Below are 6,561 nucleotides of genomic sequence, written 5' to 3' on the forward strand. Positions count from 1 at the left end.
TGTCGTCGGGCTCTATTTTGTCAGTATTCTCAGGCCACACCAAGCACACATTCATATTCAGAGCTTAGGTTGGTGTAGCTGCTTGCTTTTAACGTGAAGGACGGGGAGATTGAATAACCTTTTATTTAACAATCTATTTGGTAGATTACTGTTGTAAGGGTTGGAAGATTCAGTTTGGTTCTGTCTGAGAATGTTCAAACCCATCTCTTCCCTCCAAGTAATCTATCTTAAAGAGTGACTGGATGAACTTAAATTGTCTTGGGAGCATGAATTAGAGATGAGGATGTGTCACTCCCTGCTAAACGCCCTGGGCCGTGGGATAAAACTCACACATCCTTTCTGTTCCTACCTACAGACTACAGAGTTCTTTGCTTCACAATGGCATTTTAATAGGAATGGAGCAGAGTCATCTATGTTTTCAATAGCCCTGTCTCTTGCTGGGTAGGATCACTTTTCTGCCATATGTTGACTTGCATCTTTTTTATTTAATGGGGATACACAGCAACAATAGGTTGTCATATGGGAGGCGTTTGTTTTCTTACTTCCTTCTGTTATCCTGGCTGTGATTTAACAGAATACAGTAAGCCCTGCTCCATTTTTTTAACAGAACGGTAATTGGATCCTTCAGTTAAGAGAGGATTCTAGGCTGTGAATTGCAAGCACGCTGAGGTGCCTGTGTCTTGGCCTGAGCTAAATTTCTAAGGAGTTGCAGTAACACTGCTGCGTTTCTTACAGGCTAGCATTAGACCACTGTCATGCCTCAGGACCGTACCAAACTTCATCGTACATACTGTAGAGTACACGTGGCATTTCATGTGGAGTTCTAGATTCATTGCTGGGAAAAGAAAAATGGGAAACTGAAAAGCAATTTGCCATCATGTAATTTTAAGTGTCTGGTTAACTCGTTCCTTTACTTGTACCAGGACTGAATGTAATAAAATACTACATAGTTGTCACACTTAATGTTGGCATGTTTGGATATATGTGTATATGTTTGTATGGACATTAATATCAACTGCCATTAATGAGTGGAGTTCAGTAAATCTGACAATTTTACTTTGAAACTGTGGAAATACATTGACTGTCGTAGAAACACCAATGAGTGGAGTCACTCATTTCCCAGTTTTCATGTTCATTCTATTTTTTCTTTTCCCATATATGATGATATGTCATTGTGCATTCCAAAAGATAGCTGAATGTTTCTACGTGTGCAGGACAACAAACTTAGAAATGTGATCAAGACAGTATTATTTTAAGTTTCTCCAGTTTAAAAATGTAATTCAGCTCCAGATATGACATGAGTCATATTTGTCTTTTCTTTAGGAAGAGAATCCTTGGACTGATTGGACTCCTTCCTTCTGCCATTGTTGCCCGGTAGGAGAGTCACGTATAATCAAACGGATTTTCAAAATAGATAAACATTCAGTGGAATATTTGCTCCTATTAATATATGTTGTAATTATTCAAATGGTAATGTACTTACAGTGTGAAATACTAAACTTTAGAGATACAGAACTCTGAATAATCAGTTATTTATTCTTGAAGTTCAAGCTCTTAGTGCAGGACTGTAGCTGAATAATGAAGAAAATCAGAATACTAGCTAAGGAAGTACTAAAAAGGCTTTTAATAAAGAAGATTATTTTTTTAAAATAAAAATTGCTCACTAAGAAATTATGCAAAAAGCAAATAAGTCGGCATTTTTCCAGTTTATCAGGATGTTTTCCTTGAGCTGAAAGTTGCCGGCTAACAGTTGTGTTGCATATAGTAAAATATTTTTTCTGGGTGTTAATGAGTTCACATTAAAGAAAAAGTGCAAGCTGGTTATTTTTAAAAGAATGTGTAGCAAGAGTAAAAGATAATGTTTGGGTTATGTGTTCTGTGTTGTAATTAGATATTTAAAGAACAATTTGTTTTGATATCTTTTTATATATTCACTACTATTTTCTAATATTGTCACTTGATATATATATTCTCTAATATTCACTTGCTATCGAGGTCAATGTTCTGCATCTACTTATGATCATCCTCTGAGATAAATTATATTGGGCTATGTTTGGTTTTGAATATATTTTGTCAAAACAGAGAGTTCTTTTTTAATTTCTAATAGTTATTGCTGTTCATTCTTACACAATTAAAAATAAGGGGGAAGAATTGTAGTCATTACATCATATTTGCATTAAAACTATGCCTGTATTGTAAAACTAATTCTTAAGCCACAGGAAAAGGAAGGAAAAAAGCTTATTATGCATGATATCTCATCTCTTAGAAAAGAAAATGTTTTCTGGGTCATCAGTAGTAAATATCAAAAATTACTCTCCGAGGTGCTTGTTTTGATACCTGGATTACCTTGATAAAAATGGTGAGTGGAATACTCTGATGTTTACAGTACTACCGCCTGGAGGCTATCAGACTCACTGAATTCTTGAGCTCTGCAACATTATTAACAAAATTAATAGTCAGGCCAGTAATTGATTCCAGGCTTAAATGCAGGTTATACTGATTGTAGGGCTGATTCATATCTTAGGCTGAGTAGCTGAGTTAAGTAAACTGTTATGGTTAAGTAAACAATAACACATCAGCATGAAAGGTTTCCGAGTAAGATGTATGGTGATAGATTATGGCATATCAGAGTCTGCATGTCAAGAAAGGTGAAATGTGAGCAAAGAAGGTGGCAGCCTGTATTCCAATTTATCCAAATGGCCTTCTCATTGAAAAAGGCTTACATTGTAACAGAAATATTGGGTATTTGAAGAGAGAAATTTAGGTAGAAAAAAAAATCATTGGGAAGGAGGTGGAAGGAAAAGGGAAGGTAGTTCATTTATGTTTTTGAAAGACATACTGCAAATCTCTTTGATTATGTTTACGCTAGTGGGTCTGAGCTGTCTCTCTTCTCACTGAAATCACCTCTTTCCAGAGGGGGGGGGAAAGCTGGTGAGTCATGGATGTGGCTACTTTCCTACTTTCTTGTGTCACCTAAAGCAAAATACAGGTTGTGTTCGGGTTGTACCATAGCTCAGATTCCCCTGCATCCACAGTGTTTTGAGAGCACAATGATATCTGGAAAGAACCTCTGATCCTCCCTTTCCTGCCCCAAACAGAAGAATATGAATGATAACAGGAGCCAGTAAATCTGAAACAATTCTTCAGTCTTGATGCTGCTTCACTTTAAGGCGATTACAACCTTGCTATAGATCTCAATAGAAAGCCGTAATGCTTTTATCAATTCTTACTGCAAATAACAATTTCTTCCCAGAATGATAGTTTTAAGAAATCGTTAAAATCATCATTTTTAAGGTGATTTACCTAAGAAATAACAATGTCTGCAGAATGATCGATCATTGTTTTTAAATATGCACTTTTACGATGTCATCATCTTAGGTGCTCTAGTCAGTTAAATTTTAGGAAATTTTTGGTTTTCAGAATACTGGGTTTTATCTTAGATTCTCTTATTGTTCCCACTGCATACTTCATTCCTACAATTCTCATGTCATTATCCTGACTATTAAAATCAAAATACGTGCTAGCATATATAAATATATGTATCTGTGAACAAAGTGTTTACAACCTTTTTAAAAACAGTTTGTGTTAGCTTCTGTAGGGCTTGGTGTTTTCTGAAACAAAAATTAAGTAGAGTTTTAAATGAAGAGAGTAACAAGTGCAATTAAATGTTTAAAAAAGAAAATGTTTGTACTTCTGCCTGTAAAAGTGATACAGTGTGCTTTTCTGCATTCCAAAAATTTCGGTAGTTTATCTTCTCTGCCATCAGTGTGCAGTGTGCTGTGCGAGTCCTGTCTTAGAAAGGTTTATCCCCTTTTGGTCATTTGCGCTATTATAGGCTTTTTTTACATGTAAACAGCTCGATTCATCATTTCTACTGTCAAACAGACAGGATGTTCACATGAGAGCTCCTTGCTGCCCTTTTTGATAAAGGGGAGAACATGCGGGTGGTGGAATCACTGGTACCAAGTGGGAGCTGACGGTTGCGATGAGCTGGCGAGGTTTATCCTGCGGCCAAGGGATATATGCCACACAACACAGGCCTGAAGGCCAAAGTGGGTGTGCAACACCGTCCTGGTGGTTAACTACTGTCTGGGTCACTAGCTCCTGGATGTACAATGGACTTCTGGTCAGGATCACTACTGTGTTACAGGTTAAAGGAAAGAGAAGGATCTTTTGAACTGTTTGTAACATGCAGGAGCTTCCCTCCAAAGAAATCAGCGTTTGTTTCATCAGTATGCCTTAGCTGTGCGTGCCTGTATTCCTGCTTTAGCCCGTGTTACAAACTGACAGCACCACCCTATCAAAATGTACATATCCCTTTGAGAAGCCACTGCTATTTCTCCAGCAGCAGAGACACTTTCCTGCAGTTCCACTGCTCAGCTCTTGGAGTTAGGAGCAGGCCCTACAAAAAAAGTCTCTGAAGTTGCTCAAGAGCAGTTAGAACCATAGAATGGTTTAGGTTGGAAGGGACCTTAAAGATCATCGAGTTCCAACCCCCCTGCCATGGGCAGGGACACCTCCCACTAGACCGGGTTGTTCAAAGCCCCATGGGATGCTCCAGGGATAGGGCATCCAAAGCTTCTCTGGGCAACCTGTGCCAGTGCCTCACCACCCTCACAGTGAAGAATTTCTTCCTAATATCTATTCTAAGTCTCCCCTCTTTCAGTTTGAAGCCATTCCCCCTTATCCTATCACTACATGCTGTTGTAAAAAGTCCTTCCCCAGCTCTCCTGTAGGCCTCCCTTTAGATACTGGCCACTATAAGGTCAAATTAAAATTAATTATTAATTAAAAATTAATTGTCAAGCAAATTCATGATAATTATAAAAAATTTCATTGTTATTCATGGAAGGTGTTAGGTAATACTGAATGAAATCAGGAAGTTTTTTTTTTCTAAAGCAGTGTCCAATTTTTTTTTCTTTCATTCCAGCTACAACAAAAGTTAATTTTTTTAATTTTTGCCCACTCAGTAGTGATACAGACAGATGGATGCACAAACACACATCCCTAAAACTGGCTTTCCTTTTATTTGTCTTTTTAACAGCTGGCCTAACTTGCTTTATTTCATGTAAATTCAACTTTCCCCATCTTCCATTTTTGGTCAGTACAGCACAGCAATTTTAGAGGGGTTTGATGTGCCTGTTCTGCTGTACAAGATAGATTCTATGGCCAGAATGTATTTCTCATGATGCAGAAGAAAATTCTCAGATCTGTAGGCGGATGTTATTTTCCTGCAGGTTTGGCCCATCGAAGGAATAGAAGTTTGAATTCCTGCTTAACTTGGTAAATGTGCTGCGTTGGAGATATAGTCAGTGTTTAATAGATTAGTTGGAAACAATGTTTCAGATGAGATGGAGAAAACAAAATATCATAGTTTGAAATTTTGTTTAGTTTTCCCACTAGAAAATTGGCAGTTAACAACTGCATTATTTGTCAAGAAATCTTTCAAGCAAGAAACTGGAGTCAGCTCTGTTTGCATGAAACCGATGCTCTAAGATTTTAAGCAATTTTCTAATTACTTCCTGTCATACATAATGCATCCCAGAAACAAAGCATGTTTGGATGTAAAAGAACTGCACTTTTAGGAAAGTGAAGATAAAGACAAAAATAGAGATTGTTGCCAACCTTTCAAATAATTATTTTGTGTGATAAGTTCAGTAGTGAAGTTTTAAAAATTACATTTTTCTATTGAGGAGATTGTTTTCAGCAGAATAGTGCAGTTATTGAAAACAACCAAAAGAATAAACTATTTTTTAGTAACAGGGAACAACAGATTCATTTTTTAACTGTTTTCATTCCATTATGCATAACTGTTTCAATTAGGCAGGAATTTTAATAAATTCCTGCAGCTCTATGTTTCATTCCTTTGGGGTTGTCGTCAGAGTTTGAAATTCATGAGTACCACAGGACAGTTTCTGTACTTGATCTGCATAATCCCCATGGAAGGCAGCTGAGTTTTGGGTCACCAAAGCTTTTTTCCTATTACAGGTTGTAGGTGTTTCAGGCATTAGGCAAGAACATGGAATCCCTTATGTTCACACAGAAGAGTATTCTTGTGGTTGTACTTGCTTTTAAGTGACTGACTTTTGTCCTTACATATTCCATCCTTTGGTGGCCTCTGGTTGTGTTGTGCCACAGCAGAATGGGATGAGGTAGCAATAGGAGTCCCTGTGCACTGTTTTGTTCCTTTTGCTCTCACCTCAACCATTGTATCTGTACAACTGTAAGAACAATGAAACACCTGGTGTAGCTGCAAACTACCAGTTGGTTTTGTGCTAGAGGAATTTCCACTGAAGGCTGTCTTTGGGCATCGGCAAAGGAAGCAGATGCCAAGGGTATGAGGCTGCTGGGAGCAGCCGCTCTCTGTTCCGTCTGTGCCAGATCTGCAGCACCGTGTACAGCCTGTAATCCCTTCCTTTTGCTGCTTTGCTGACGTTAAGGGAGGAAAGCGTTGGAATGCGCAGAATGATAGTTGCTGCGGAGTCATCAGTAGCTCTTCCCAGCCATTAATTTCACGCTCTCCTCCTTTCCTCCTACTTTATGGATTATGTTGCTACAGAA

The sequence above is a fragment of the Vanellus vanellus genome, assembly GCF_965231255.1.
Source record: "Vanellus vanellus genome assembly, chromosome: 4".
NCBI lineage: Eukaryota > Metazoa > Chordata > Aves > Charadriiformes > Charadriidae > Vanellus > Vanellus vanellus.